Source organism: Gymnogyps californianus, chromosome 2, assembly GCF_018139145.2.
Source record: "Gymnogyps californianus isolate 813 chromosome 2, ASM1813914v2, whole genome shotgun sequence".
Lineage (NCBI taxonomy): Eukaryota > Metazoa > Chordata > Aves > Accipitriformes > Cathartidae > Gymnogyps > Gymnogyps californianus.
The window spans coordinates 133,068,720-133,085,444 of NC_059472.1; positions in this window are offsets into that span (position 1 = coordinate 133,068,720).

Genomic DNA, 16,725 nt, shown 5'->3' on the forward strand with positions numbered 1-16,725 from the left:
AGGGGGAGGGAGGGCGAGCGGCGGCGGGGGCGGGGCCCGCCGGGGCCCAACTGACGCCCACTGAGCAGAAAACCGAGCCCAGCCGCCAGCCTCTCGGCCGCCCCTCTCCGCCTCAGCCCGGCTCCCCACGCCGGAGGCAGAGGAGGCGGGTCGGGGGCGGGACGCGGCGCCCTGCGAGCCCGGCCCCGGCAGGCAGCGGGGCAGGCGAAGGGCCCTCGTCTTCCTCCTCCTCCTCCTCGTCTTCTGGCCGCCCGTGCTGCGCGCCGGGCGAGAAGGGGCGTGGCTGCCGAGGCGCGCGCGCTTCGGGGTGGGGACGGGGGTGGCGGCTGCCCTCGGCGCGGGCGGGCGGCCCCGGCTCCCGCGCTCGTGCCGCTCTTGACAGCGCGAGGGGAGGGCAGGCGAAGGGCGGGGCCCGGCCGCCGCGGGGCGGGGCCCGGCCGAGCCGTAGCCCTCGCGCTGCCCGCGGCCCGCCGCGGCTCGGGCGCTGATTGACAGCGCGCGCGCGCCGGCCGCCAGCAAATCCGGCGAGGGGCGGGCGGGGCCGCGCGCGGCGCTGGCCAACCCGGTGACACCTGCTCGCCTCGCGCGCTCCTAACTGACAGCGCGCGGGAAGCCGCGCCGCAGCTTCCCCTGAGGCGCGGCCCCCTCCATCCGCGCAGTGCCCTGCTGGCGCCCCCCCCCCGCCCGCTTCCCCGGCTCGCCCGGCCGGGGAGGGAGGAGGAGAGACCCCTGTGGTTTCCATACGGAAGCCAGGGCCTATTCCCCGCCCCCCGCTCCGCTACTCCTTTGTAACAGCCTTCCGAGCCAGCCCTCTGCCTGCGCACCGGGCTCAGAGGGAGGCGGGGGAAGGGCGGCCCGGGGATTTCCTCCACACCTGCTGGGGATATTTCCCGCAGCCGGTGGCGAGGGGGCGGGAACCGGCCTCCTCCCTCCTCATTGGCTCGGCCGCGGGCGGCGGGCGCGCGCGGCACGGCGGGATATGTAGTTCTGGGCGGGCGCCGGGCCGCGGGCTCGGGGCGCGCAGAGCGGCGGCGGCGCATGCGCAGAGAGGGTGGCGGGCGTTGGAAGTGGGGGCTGGCGCTCTTCCCGGCAGGTGCCGTTGGGCGCCGTCAGCCGCCGGCGGGGGCTGGCGCGGCCGTGTGGGCCGGGCGCCGGGTCGGGTAGGGTCAGCTCAGGTCAGCTCAGCGCTTTGCGTAGCCTCGCTGCAGATTTCCAGAGCGGGAGTCAGCCCCCAGCAGCCTGTGGTGGGCCAGGCTGGTCGTCGTTGGCGTTAAAAACAGATAAATGATGGTTGTGCTGTTGGTTTCCTCGGGTTCTTGTACTGCCCGTTCCCTGCGGGAGCAGGCCCTGGTGCACCTGTGAGCGGGCCGGCGGTGTTGCCCGCTCAACCTGGCTAGTTTGGAAAGTCGGCTGGGTAAGCCGAAACTGGTTGTGGCTGCGGTGTGGTGCAAGAAATGGTGGATCTGCAGAAACTAACACCATTCGAATTTGGAAGAAATTTGATTGTAGTGGTACACACATGCAGCTCTGTCCGTTTAAATTTTCTATACTACATGCCCAAATTCTTTGTCAAGTAACGCAGAGCACCTACTAACCACAAGTCAGTGACAAAAGTGCCAAAGAATTTCTTTACCGGCTGTTCAACAGTTTCATCCTTCAAAGGGATGAGGATGCCCTCAACCTCTGTCCCAGGCCTCTAGCACACCCTCTGGAAGACAGGAAATGTAGAAATACCAAGCTTGTCCATCGTAGAGTAAGAAAATGATGAGAAATAAACATGGCGCAGGCTGTTACCAGGCGTACACCGTCAGAACACACAGGTCACAAGTAGATGCATCAGAAAATGACCTTACAAATGCTGAATAAATGGCGTTCAGATATACAAATGGTAATGTCTCACAGTTTACAGCTCAGCCAAATCTCAGTGCCTTCTCCTAGGCAGTGCCAGGGAGCAGGAAGAGCAGGGCTGCCCGGGAGGGAGCCGGCTGCCAAGGCGAGCCCAGCCTGGCGGGCACTGCCCTTGTAGTCAGGGCACAGTGCCCCATGTCCGAGCAGGGCCGGGGTGGTGACAAGACCTGCTGACAATCCAGTGGTCATCAGATGAGCAGGAGACAGGGCCACCTCCACTACAAGGCTGGGTCTGGGCCAGGGATGAGCTCTGGTGGAGCTCCGGCCCTTGGGCAGCGGACAGGGATCCTGGGCGAGGGTGGTCAGGGCACCGTAGCCTGCCCGTGTGCTCAGGGCTCTGAGAGGCGAAGTACAGAGCACCTCCTGAATGAGAGGTTGCACGAAGAACGGCAAATGTATTAACAAGTCCACTCTTTTTTTTTTTGTGAGACAGATGTTTTAAGTCCTGTGGAAGCTTTTAAACTTTCACTGGATTCCCATCTGTGGCTGTAGGTACAGTGCTTTTGAAAATCTGGCTCTAGGGTGCAAAGAGTAAAAGCTCTGTCTCAACTCAGCGAGTGATTGAAGCAACAGATAAAAGATGATGGTGGTGTAGGTGGTTTCAGTAGGGGCATCATGATTTTTATGTATTTTTACCATCCACAGTTACTCCTATACCACCTACTCTTTCCCAAATTCCAAATGTCACTCTTGCTCAAATTCTTTCTGCCAACTTAAGCTTTCTGAGCCTACCTCTTTGAGCATTGTTCCCACATGAACCAGTACCTACCCTCTGCACCCTGATACTGGTTGTTCTCTGCAGGCTCTCACAGAAGTCAGCAGAAGTCACCTGTTGAGTTACATGGAAGTAGGATTGGGTCTGAAGATGTATATTTGTTGACACAGGAGTCCCAACTGCTATTGGAATGGATGAAAGAAAAATATCAGAAATAGGGAAAAAATAAGCAAAAAGTTTTCATCACCACTTTCTTTCAGGCTCAGAACTTTAAAAGTGTGTTGACACCCAAAAAGAGAGCACAGCATGGAAACGTGTGGGTGAGAAGAGACCCACCGAAATGCGAGGTTCCTGGCAAGAGGTAGCTCAGGCGTAGTATCGCATGAGGGTGGCTGCTTTGCACAACAGCCCAAACTAAGAAAATCCATTTAGTGCTGAGTCTTTACTGCTTGGCATCTATCACAGAGTGTGTATATATTTTGTTTAATTACAAAGAGTTTAGCTCCTTGGTTTTAATATTTTAATTATCCTTTCTCTGTATCCACATGTGCAGTTTTCTGTCTCTCTTGTTTATCAGTTCTTCTACATTTTGTTTCTGGTTTTTTAATCTTTTGATGAAATTCCTTAGTACCCTGATTTTCTTTATTTTCTCCAACTTTTTCCTGTGTGAAGTTACTTCCCTGGATCTTGCTTTTCCCATTATTTTTTGCTACTCTCTTTCCTCGTTCTAATACCCACTCTTTTCGCCACCTCAAAAATATTTTCACCCAAATTCCCCACCTGTGTTTTGCATTTCTTTTTTTTTTTTTTTCCTTTTTAAGCTCCCAAACTGTCTTGTGTCTTCTTTTATGTCACTTCTGGCTTGCTGTCTCAGCTGTCCTTAGCATTCATTGATTTTTCACCTAACACACTGACTGATATTTTTGAACCTACTTAGGCATTGCTCTACAGAGCACAGTGAGGCTTGTAATGCCGAACAGAGCAACACCTAAATATCTTTACAAAGAAAAAAAAAAAAGAGGGGGGCGTGAAGGGGGAGGGAGAGACAGCTGGCTGCGTGCTCCAGTTTCATTGGTTACCCTCTCTACTATCTGCCAGCACTTACATAGGTTGCGTTTGGACAGAGAGAGACGAGAGGCCCGCAGCTGTAAACAGCAGAGACAGTAATGAGATGGTGGCTTCACAAAACTGTAAATCCAGTTGTAGGGTAGCTAGTATTAGACTAAAAATGCTGCAGCCCTTAGACACAAGATGCTGAACTAGTATAAGACCACTCTGTTTGACTGAAGGTGGGGGTGGGGGTGAGAATATTTAAATAAACAGATGAAGGAATAATTTTTATCTGGCAGGATTATGCAAGATCAGGTATCAGATAACCGCATTTCTGAATGAACCTTCTTTGCCAGCCCAAAGGCTCTTTTGCCAATTCTTTCATGCTCCCTTTCTGCCCTTGATGCTGCTTTGTCATGGAACGTAAATGTTTCCGAGAAATCGCTTTCCCTGTATATATGCAGGTTTGGGTGCATGTTTTTCCTCTTTTATTTGGGCCCTTGCTGGAATCCAGTGTTTCGTTGTAAACTGTCTCAGCTCCGACAACAGCAGCTTGGAAGAATTTGGTGATGGCATAGAGTTACTGATCAGACAGAGCCTGGACCAGAGCCACAGTGGAAATCATGTACTTGGCAAGCATGCTCCTTAGGCATTGTTCCACATGATCCCAAGTGGACCAAGTCAGAGGTATTTGACCTGCTTAGATTCTGTGGAAAACATCTTATTGACAACACCATGGGAACTCAAGGCATGAATTCTTCTGTAGTGTCCTTTCTTTGCAAATGCATCAGCCAGGGGGACCTCAAACAGCACAGGACTGGGTTAAGAATCCTGCCTCCAGGTAAAAATGAATGCTCCAGTTCTGCCTGCCATGACCCTGACTTGTCCAAGCCTGAAACACAAAGCTCCCCTTCCCTTCTACGCCATCTATACTCATTGCAGCTGCTTCTCACTCACCTGATGTTCTCCTAGGATTTCCTCATGTCATAACTATGTGGCGGTAGCTATGAGAAAACAGGTATGGCTTAGACACTAAATCAAGCATTTATTTATCCTGAACAGAATTTATGCAATAATGTGACTCTAGACAGGGCCCATGAGCTCCCCACCCTGTTACCATATCAGCTCTGACCATTGGATGACATTGCGTCAGACATTGTAAAAGTGAGCTTTTAGCTTAGGATAGAAAAGTGGAATCCACCTGACATTACTCAAGACATCAGACTTTATTCCTTGTCGTAGTAACAGTCACAGCTGCGATCCAGGACTTCAGCATGTCCAAGGACACAGCATGGACATCAACTTCAGGATGTTCATTGATGGGCTTCCCCTGGCTTAGTCAAAGATGTGCTTTTTCACCACCCAGAATCACGTCACCCAGCATGAAGGTGACATGCATACCTTAAGGGAGTGATCGTTCTCTTCTGTACACTTTTTTATGCCTGACCTATCGCAAGTTTGAAAACCACAATAAAGTCTTGCCCAAAGTCTGTTTGAACTCAAGGAGCTGCTTGACTCTACTTGTCATTGTTAGGAAGTGTCTTTGGCTTCTCTCCTCCTGTCCCTAACTTCTGACAGATCTAAGTCTCTGCAGACATCCTGCCTTCTCCTTTCTCCCAAGCCAGAGAGCCCCCATTGCCAAGTATGTGACATAACCTACCATCATCAGTGCTAAATTACGTAGGGAAGGAAGAACCTTGGGATGCACATCCTCACGATTAGAAGATAGATACTGTTAAATATGTAAAAAAAAAAATGTAGGAAAGCTATGGGTAGCATCAAGTCTGACAGAAGATCAATGATTTTTCTTTGATCTGGACAAGCACACACATCCAGCTATTGTTTGACAGCAACTTAAGCAGTAATTGAAAAGGCCTCAGTGGAGATTGCCAATGGATGAGCTCATGAGCTTGGATGTCGGTGTGCAGGCACAGTCACCAGTGACTTTTGATGGGTCAGTCTGTTATCTCAACATGTTAGGAACTTGGGGGATCATAGCCTGCTTCTGTCAGCATGGCCGAGAGAGAGCTGTGGGACACCCAGACATCATGCACCTTGCTAAATCACCCGACACTGGCTTTGTCTTCCATGGTTATCTACAACAGCTTGCAACACAATTACTCCTTTCTTTTGCTCTAGAGCATGGAGACCTGACTATGCGGAGAGTATTTTTTCCCCTTCAGTGACCCTGATGCAGCTGAGAAAGTATCCAAGAAAAGTCTTCTACCACTTCTTATGAAAATGGTTGTTTTCATTTCCTAAGTAACCTTGTTTGCTGTTGATTTTCCAGTCCCAACATGCTGCCAGAGCACTGATATAGTGGAATTATACTTTGGGTCTCCGCATGACTAGTTATCCTCCTCTACTTGTTCAACAACATGCTTACACTAGTCATTATCTCACCAAATAAGCGCTGAACTTATCACAAATCTACCATTAATGTTGTACTTCCCACTCTAGAAATCTCTTTTCGCTGCTGAGCCGCCCCACCTGTGTTTGCAGAACTCTTGTCACAGAGCCAGACGTGACGCTCAAATGGATCCTGTCTTTGTCATCAGTGACAATATCTGACTACACAGAAAGTCGTGCCTGATGTGACTCCAACTTTGCAGTCTCATTTTACGTGGCTCATTGTGTGCAGGAAACAACGCTTCTGGCTCAGGAAGTCTGCATGCATACGCGCTGCCACTGAAAGCACTGCTGCCATGCCCAGATACGTGCTTCTTGCTGCGTTCGTCTTGCAAAAATGGAGAGGCTCTGGCGATGGGTGTGGTGACAGGTCTGTGGCATTTTATATGAGGGTTTTTAAGTTGTTGAGTACTTCAAAGACAGAAGCATAATCCCTCTCCCCTGTTCCCTGCAGTGAAACCGGGCTGGCAGCTTACAAAGTACCAGCGGATGGGAAAGTGGGATGTAGTTCAAGCTAGGATACTAGTTAACATGCCTATAATACACGTAATCATAAACAGGATATCCTATGCTCTGCGTAATTTGCAATTTGTGATTCAAATTTTGTACATGCCACCAGTGACCCAGTTCTGCACAAATCTTGTATTAATAAATGTAAAAAGCATTGCATGAGAGACATGCCAATAACAACGCAGGTTCTTGTTTGAGAAAATCAATGAATATACCTGGAAATTCAAGTCTACAAGTACAGCAGATGTATGGGAGAATGTGAGGTAGAATTTTTACCTCTGAACTCTAATAGAAAACTAACAAACCAAGCACATTCCATAGTCTCAAATATATTTTCTAATCTCAACTCTTCAATATGATACAGTTTTACTTTAATGAAGTTTCTGAGGTGAGAGAACTGAGAACATGAGCCATAGACTCCATTTTTATCTAGATCCAAGTCTCAGTGCATTTTGTGGTAGAAGAATGACCCTTCTAAAAAGTGTACAAAGAAGGGTACAAATGGAAGTAAACTCGTAGTAATAGATCATTTCAGGTACCCGGGATTAGTGGCTCAAATACCACTGAAGGATGTAGCTAAGAGTAGCAAATTCTTGTTACCACAAATGACTGCTTTAAGCAGTAGGTAGCTTTGCTGGTGCACAAAAGATTTAGTCCTAAGTAACAAACGAGATCTGATTTAAGAAGTAATTACAGCTGACTCCCTCTGTCACAGTAGCTGCAAGATAGTGAAGATTAGTGTAGTGATCTTAACTGCAGAAAGAGTGTCCAAAGGCATAAAACCATGAAACCAAAGGCAAAGTATTTAAGAAAATAAAATCCTTAAAATGAACTTGGTAAATATTTAAGCACACCACAGTAGAATGGTAAAAACAAAAAACATATTGCATTAGATAATTTATTAGAGTAACAAATAAGCCTACCTGAGAATTAAGAGCAGCCCCAGTGATGCCAGGAGGAAGCATCATGAACAGCGGCAGCTGAATTCTGTAGCTGATGTGTGTATCAGAGGGGCTCTGTGGGGAAACGTAAAATTCAAGTGGCCAGAAGTAAATCCAAAAGAAGGTAAATATTTGGAATCAAAGACCTGCAGGCATCAAGAGACACGTTAAGCTGTCTTGAGAGAATGGATCAAAGTCAGCAGCAGATCTGACCTCTCTGCAGATGTTACTGCTTACAAGGAGCAGACCACCAGGGCATGAATTTCTTTTTGCAGATAAGAAAGGCAAGTCACTGTCAGAAACTGGCATGAAAATATTTAGTATTAAAATAAAAAAGCTATTTTAAGTTACAAGTTTCTGTTTCTTTGATACTGTAACAGCAGTAGCTAGAATGAAAAAAACTACAGGAGCTCATGCTGTTTGCCTCTTGCTCCAAGGAAAGAAGAATCTCTGATGAGTGTTTTTCTAACCTCTTCTTAGAAAGCTGAATGGTGGAGATTATACCACATCTTTAGGTGACCTATTTCTGTCCATAGCTATCCTTAGAGTTAGAAGTTTTTCCCATCTTAGTGTAAACCTTTCCTGCTGCAATTGAAGCCAGTTAGGTTTTGTCCTGTCCTCAGTGTCATGAAGAACAATCAATGGGATCCCTGCTTATGAGAACCTTCTACATATTGGAAGGCTGTTATCATATCACCTCCACACCTGCCATCAGCCTTTATTTTTTAGAGCAAATAGATCCTTTCCCTTTTTCAATCATTCTCCATCCTTTGAACATCTTTTTTTTTTTAAACTTATTTTTGTACTATCCTATTAAATTACACCAAACTAAGACGTCTGAGAGGTGAGTTAAGAAAAACAATTACTAACCCTGTCTTGCATATGACACATCTATTAAAATGTCCCAGGATGAGTTTTTCTACTTTTGCATCAGCATCATACTGTTGACTCATATTCAATATGTGGTTTACTGTAACACCCAGGTCTCTTTCTACAGTGCTGTTACTATTCTCCATTTTGTATTTATGCATTTAATTTTTTCTTGCCTCAATATAGTACTTGGTACTTGTGTTTATTGAGTTTCATCTTATTGATTACAGACCACTTCTCCCATTTATCAAAGTAATTTTGAATTCTAATCCTTCAGCTCACTTGCAGCCCCTTCTGCTTTGGCATGGTATAGGTGTGCTCTCCGTTCCATCAAGCAAGTCATGAATGAAAATGTTGCATTGTATCAGATCTTGGCTAGACCCCAGCAGAATTCTATATTATATATCCTTTTTGTTTGAAAATACAACATAAATAAGTCTTGGACTATTTTCTGCCAGCAATTGTGCACCTACTGTGTAGCAATTTAGCCCAGAACAAAATAATTCTGTACACTGTCTACAAGAATGTCATGTAAGATAGTGCCCAAAGATTCCCTCAAGTCGATACACATCACTTCTACTGCCTCTTTCACTGCAGGTCAGATACTCTGTTAAAGAAGGAAAATACAGCAGTTGTTTAACAAACTTTTGTTTGCAACAAATCTTTGCTGGCTGTTTCTTTTTCACTGACCCTCCAGGTGCTTTTAATGTGGCTGTTTAATAATTTATTATTGTTCTTGATGTTGAAATTGTGCTGACTGCTGATTCCTCCTTTCTTTCTGAAGATATTATATTCTCCTCTATTCACTCACGCGTCTTTCATGAATTCTTGAAGACAGTGATGGCAATGAGGTGTTATGAAGGTTTTAATTCTAGAATCACTCCACAGAACATTTCTGAGGTAAATATTTAGGTAATGAGTGAACGTAGAAATGACTACTCTGTGCTTAAAATTAATATTTGACTCTTGGTTTAAGAAGAGGTAAAGTAGGTAAACATTGTTAAAGACAAAATTTACAGGACAGAAAAGAATAAAGCAGAATAACTTATCAGAAGGCAAATTGTATGACCAGTGTATTAATATTCTCTGTAACTTTAACAGACGTGTTCTTCTAAATATTGCCAAAGGTTATTATAAGAAGCTGTGTAAATACTTACCAATTTTCTTTACCAAGACTACATTATCATAAAGTGCTGGTTGCCAAACTGCTTACTTGAAAGTTGACTGGCAGTAAGTCAGTGGGCAAAAGGAGTTAAAAAGGTGAACAAAATGTTAGGATACAGGTAGTGAGATATAGAAATACTGAAATACGCAGTATTCACACGCGACTGGACCTTTTTATCCCCTTACCCCTCAATTTTCCCACTCTTGTTCTTCCCCAAATCACCTAAACCTCTCCCTTTTCCTGCCTTTGGTTCTCCCCCTAAACATCTCTTAGTAAATCCCGTACAATGCCAAACTGCTTTTCTCCTGCATCCCATGATGTATCCCACCCCTGGGCAGCAACCCCCTTTGGCCTGAAAGGTGATCCAGAGAGCTGCTCGCTCGCAGCACCTCATCATGATAGGTTTTTCACCTGGACACTGGGGCTGAGGCTCTGCTGGGACAGCCCAGGGAGGGGCCTGGACAAGGTGTTCGTTCCTCGGTGGTCCTTGGTTCAGGTTCCTGCCTGCCACTCTGCATCCCTGTGCTCCTCTGGGCTTGTGGAGATGGGCCTTCAGTGGGCTGATGGGCCTGAGGATAGCCTGGCAGGGTATTATTTGGGTTCCCTTCCCCCCCCCCCCCCGCCACTGTCTCTCTGAGCATCTTTGGGGGTGTGCAGGTGAGCTTTATCACACACAGGTGAGCTTTATCACACAACCAAGCACAGAATAGCTCTTCTGCCACAGACAGGACTCCAGATACTAAAAAAAATGAAAAATACAGTTGGAACCTTTCAAATGTAACTGATTTTTGTTAGTGAAAATTAAAGCTCTCTGGAAAGCACCCATTTGCTGTTGGCCTTATAAGCAAAGCTATCTCCATTTGATGTTACAGGTTGTGGAAGGTCCAATGATTACTTGAATCTGTTCTTTCATCTGTTTTAAGGAAAAAAATGTCAACAAACCAGTGAAGAAATTGTGCCATTTTACATTGGTCGTATTTCATTTTGGTATTTTTTTTACCTTGTTTTTGTGTTGAATTATGATGGAAATGTAAAAAGTGCTTTCTGTTTTATAAAGAACTTCATGCAGATTGCCAAGATTTACCTCCAAAGTGTTAAAAGTCACATTCTAAATCATAACAAAAGTCTTCTCTTTTCATCAAGTTTTAGTTATTATGTGAGAGAAAAAAGGAAATTGCTTTTGGATACTCCTTGGAATTATGTGGTGCTATAAGAAGCTGTTGCTAAGAAATAGGAGAGTTCAAGCTTTTCTGCTTGGCAAAAGAATGTGGCCATGAACAGCTCTCCATCTGACTTAGCAGAGCACCTTAATTTATAGCTGTATGTTTAAATTTTTATTTTAGAGCACAGGCACAGTTGCCTGACATCAAAGGCAGCTTTCCTAGGCTGCAAATTTATTGTACTTTGCTGTCTCAGTAGCTGTACGTTGTGACAAGCAGCTCACAGAAGTGGACAGAACCAATTTGACACCATGTAGCCCATTCACGTTAGTCTTCAGATGAAGAACAGCTAAAGAGTTTTAATGTTAGAGTTGTGTCTCCTGTAACGGTAGATAACAACTCTGAACTAGCTAGATGCATCAATAGCCTTCTGCTAGTCTCTAAGCTGAACAGGAAATCTAATTCATCTCATGTGGTTTCCTGCTGAAATGCGTATTTGCAATGACAAATGTATGAGCACTGCAAAATTCAGTTACTAGATAGTGAAAGATATCTTTCGTATTTTGGTATTTTTTTCTACAATGAAACATTAAACTTGGCAAACAAGTGACTAAGCTCAACATAAAATATAATGTGGAAATCGTTTCTGTCTTTACCTACTTGAAAAATAGTAATTAAGAGATAATGAAGAGAAAGATATATAAGCTCTCTGTTTTAATGCGTATATTTTACATATTAAAAAATGGAAGATGTTCCCACTGGAGTGAAATCTGCCCAGAAGCTTCACAAGGGCACCTCACAGCTCAGGAGTAAGCACTGCTCTGCTGCGTAGCTGAGGAGACTAAAGAGCATGCACGGAGAGCCAAACTCTTTGGGTGCCATTAAGTCTCCCTCTGTAGGAATGTATGCATTCAATCACTAGGGAGAGGTAAGGGCAGAAAACAGCTGGGCAGTGGCTGCTGTAATCACACAGTGGTGCAGATGGAAGATTTGGCTCTGAGCAGCTAAACTATTTTGTCAGTTTGACAACAAATTATACCATAGGTAGAATTCCCTGGTCCCCATCCCTACGCTGACGCTACCTATTTTCCCTGTTTCGAACAGAGAGTAAGAAGGGGAATGACAGGGATAACCAAAGTCAAACCTGACACCTTCTGTTTCATGTGACCAGCATATGCTTTGTGCAGAGTTCCTGCAGAGTCTCTGTAAAGCTGAGATGGCCAGCTATGAACACAACAAAGCAGGAAGCATCTCTAGAAGCAGAAAACTGCCGCACTGAGGCTTATGCCGGTTTGATCCCTTCTGCTGTCCTGTATCAGAGGATGTATTTAAGATTCCTTAGTTTCAACTCTTATTTAAAAATTATTCTTGTTTTGCCAGAGTTTATAATCTCCCGTTGTTAGTAACAGAAAGACTTCAGAAACATTTAATGTTTATGCTTTCTCTCAGTTTGCTTGTTCTTGACAATACTCCTCTCATAGTCAGAAAACCCATGATCTTGCAAATCACAGTGATCTATACCAATCTCACTGGTCATTGCAGCACTAGTCATTAGCAACTGCAGCGCTACATTAACAATAGTCTAATTAAAGTCTTCTGGGTTCAGTATTTAGTTTTACGTGCTGATTCACAGCCACATACTTACCTGCGCCAGGTTCATATTCAGCTGTGTGGTTTCACAACTATCTTTAGCCAATTTGAGAAGGTGCTCTTCCAAAAAGAATGATTCTGCTTCACGCCCCTGCATGCGTCACCATTGACTCCCTTGTGGTAGTACTGGTGCTTGTGTGGCCATGCAGTGACTCAGAGAAGCTCGCTTAACCCAGCTGGAAAAAGCAGTCACAAAAAAGGTATTTTCTCAGCTAGGTCAGCAAGCTGTTTCAGCTGCCTGTGCTGACGAAGCAGCACAGCCACAACACAAAGGGAAGGTGAGAAGATGTGGCCAGACAGAGACTGGAATTGCACCTTTCAGCAGCAGTGGAGATCAGCTACAAGAGACGTGAAACCACTCCGTCACCGTGGGGTTAGCAGAATACCTCTGCACCAATTTTCCTTGCTATCGTGAGGTCTTGTCTTCTCTCCCTCCTTCATAACAGGCTCAGCCATGCTGTGAGACTGTACTTCTAGCACAGCTGAAAAGAGATGCATGTTGTGTTTGGACCCTTGAGCTGCCTTTGCTGGCAGCATGAGCCACATGAGGTTTCAAGCCTAAACTCCACATTTATCTACACTGGTTTTCACTTCAACTTGTATATAAGGACAAGTTGACTGATATGCTAGGAGGGGAAACTCAAGTAGGAAGTGCAGACCGGACAAATTAGTCTGACCTTCATAGGCCACATGGGGCAGAGTTAGCTTAAGTTATACATAATAAAGAATTAAGCCCAGAATGAGGGATGCCTCAGAAGGAGTTGGTATGAGACATGGTATACCAGCAGCATCAGAACATGTGATGGCCTCGTAGGGATTTTAAAGGACATAATTTGGATTTCATACAATCTGTGGATGAACCTACAAATAAGTAAAAGAGATGAAGCAATTACCGTTACTTCTCAAAACATTTTTGAAAGTTGATCCTCTGTCTAGCATGTTGCTGATACAAATATTTACAAGGAGAGAATAATGCTGCTTTAACTAATACCACACAGTAACATTCCGTGGAGAGCTACTATGGTATGTGAGAATAGCTGGTCCAGTATGCTCCTTGGCCTTGCTCCCAGCCATTTCTCTTGTGCCAGAAGCTGAACTGAGTGATCAGGCACTGCTATTCCACTGGTTTTACAAGTCTCAAGGAATTCTGTAATTTGGAGAAGCTCCTTGGCTGGACATTTCATATTGTTTAAGAATTTTAGGTCTAAAGTCTGTCAGCTTTTTTATTTTATTATTACAAACACTTTATTATTTGTTTTCAAGAAAAAACAGTTCTTCATCATCCCAGTACCTCCCAGCCACACACACAAGTTAAGGACCATCATTGCTACTTCATGATATTTGGCTTCTGGGGGGAGGATACTTGTGCCGTTAGCTGTGCCTGCAGTTTGGGGAGAACCTGTCAAGGCTGCTGTTAGCCCAAGTGTCTGGTCTTCTAGTTCACCAAAGAAGACCCTGAAATCTGAGGAATGTGTCTGGGATGTGACTCATCAGCAGATACCAAACACACTCCAGAAAAGAACCTCCGAAAGTATCACTTTAGCATGAACAAACCTGCCCTGCCTTCTGATCTTTTTGGCCTATATTTACTATTAGTGAAGGAACACACTAAAGACAAGAGTCAGCAGTGAGTGAAAGTGATCTCAGTGGCCAAGAAAGCCTTACTCCCCAGCCCCTTGCTCCTGCTCTTCCTCATTCACGGATTCCTGTCCCCTCAAGCCCCCTTCCTTCCTTGTTCCAGCTCTGAGAGTAGGCAGGCTTTGCTGTAAGTTGATCTAACTCACTGCTGGGTTGCTGGGTTTGATTTCTGCTGTTTTAGTGACTGAAACTGGCTCCCAGAAGTACCTCATTAGCTCTGGAGCTGGCACGCTGTAAACAGCAGGAGTGAGTGGTTAGCGCTGGGGCAGAAAGGAAGGGTGGGAAGGGCAGGGAGCAGAGTGTGCATCAGCCGTGGTGGGGTGTTACTTCAGCTTGCTAGAGCTGTGAAACCATCCCTCGAAGCTGAACAGTCTGTCTTGCAATCAAAGGCAGTGAAAACACCTATCAGTAAGGTTCTATAAACTGTGGTTAACAGTGCTGCTACAATTACTAATGTAGGCAAAAAACTGGAAGGTAATGTTATTCAAGTCTTCATTCACTGCAGATATACCACTGATAATAGAGTAATATGGAGTTGAAACATAATTGGAACACTGAGGAAAGCTTGAGCTATTTATAGTATTTAATAATTTAATAGTAAAAAGTGCACTGATTGTAGTATTCATTTTCCTATTTAATTTAATTATTACTTCTATTTCTTAATTAATAATGCAATAGCTTATTTTTGTATGGCACCTTTTTTTGCATAATTCCCACTTTGCATCAGAATTTAATCAAGATCTTTCTGTTGTTCATAAAAAATACATACATACCTACATACATACATTCTGAACAATTGCTTGAGACTCTACACATTGTAATCTATGAGAGCCCTGCGAGACTCATAAAGGGGATCTTATCTTTAAATCTTTATTCCAGGATGTGTGAGAGACCTCTAATTTTTTACATGCTCACAGCACTCTGGTAAAATCAGGGAGTTTTATTACCCCCAGTACAGCTGGGATATCAAAGCACAGAGACGTTAAGGTCTGTATTCAAAAAAGATATTTAAGTGCATGGATCCCACTAGCTGACTTGACTAAGGTGGTAAGAAAAGCCTTTGTGGAACAAGCACTGAGCTTAAACCTGCCAAATCCAAGAAGATCTTTCTTACTACTGGACTTTGTTGTCCCATTAAGATTGCAACAAAGAGTTCATTTAAAGCTGGGCTTAGAGTACTTTGTTGAGTGTGTAGAAAGATTTTCATGTAAGGGGAGTTTTGGATGTAGGTCACGGGAGGGCGGAAAGGATATAAAATAGCTGCTGATGCACGTGATGCCTTTTATGACTAAGGAAAATGAAAGCTGTAAAGTTTTGAAAAAAAATAATGTCCATTACATCAAAAACAAGCTTAAATTAAGGCATACTGGGTTATGCTGAAGCCCTGAGGGATTGAAGTCAGGGGAGTAGAGGCATTCCTCTGGAAAAAAAAGGAGGTACTCCATAGATTAACTTAGCATTGCTTTAGAACAAGTTGTTGTTGTTGTTACTCAGAAAGCCAATGCAGTGACAGCCTGTGCACCTATTTGGAATGTATAGTGTGAAAAAAAAAAGAATCAGTTTTAAGGTTAAGTCTAAACTGTGAAAAAATAAGATGCTGTTATCTTTGTGTTATGGGCTTGCTTTGCTATATTAACATTAAAATACTTCTCAGTGTCTCAGATCATTTATGAATGTAATCATAGCTCTAAATTTTGTAGCTTTATTTTGTATGAAATCAATTTGGTGGAGATATTTAGAGGGGGCTTGCATGCATTTTATGGCTAAGAAAGGAAATTTAAAATGGAAGTGCATAAAGCATGGAACAAATATTTTCCAAAGGAATTTTCCCTGGCATGAAAGGAATTCTTGATGGGACTTTTGATTTCCTATGCTTGCTGTAGGAGACCACCCTAAAGGAACAAAAAAGTTGAATTCCTAACTGGTGACATCATATAAAAAATGTAGTAGACAGAATATGCTTTATTCTGACATGCCTTGTTCTAGGAGTTTTAAGTATCACTGGTAACAGAATAGGACTCTGGAGCTGTGCATGATCTTTCCCAGGCCTATATGTGGTGTGCAGATACACGCATGGATATGTTGACTTTGCCTCTTGAGAATGGTCCTAAGGTTGGCCTCAAGGTCCACTCTCAGGATGCTCAGAAATGCTGTCCATTGGTAGCCCACAGAAATCGTCAGGCTTTGCATGAACCAGCTTCATACACAGCAAGGTAGAAAAAGGTGAAGAACGCCACACTTATGGCCTGTTGGAAGCCACTTTCAGACTGGTATATAGGTGGTTGCCCTGTGGATCTTCAAAATCATGTAATTATTTGTTACTATTTTTATCTAAGCATTAAGGTTATTAAAGCTGGACAAAATAGACAACACACACTAGTCTTACTTTACAGAATATAGTTTTAGCTCAATAAATCTATTTATATTTTCATAATGTAATAATTGGCTTTTTATTTTGTTTTAATTTTTATTATAAAATTTTTTTAATAAAACTGGTTTTATGAAATGCATAGTGTATAGAAAATCAGTATTTAAGTGTTGTTATTTTACTAATCCTATGGGTAATGTATTTTCTATTCAAAATATTTTGGTTTTATTTGGTGCTATAATAATAAATTATTCTTTTCAGGATGTTCAGAGTGTTTGATTTAATAAGTGAAAACTAGATTTAAATGCCAGAATTGAAGACAGATAGTATTAGGCAACCTT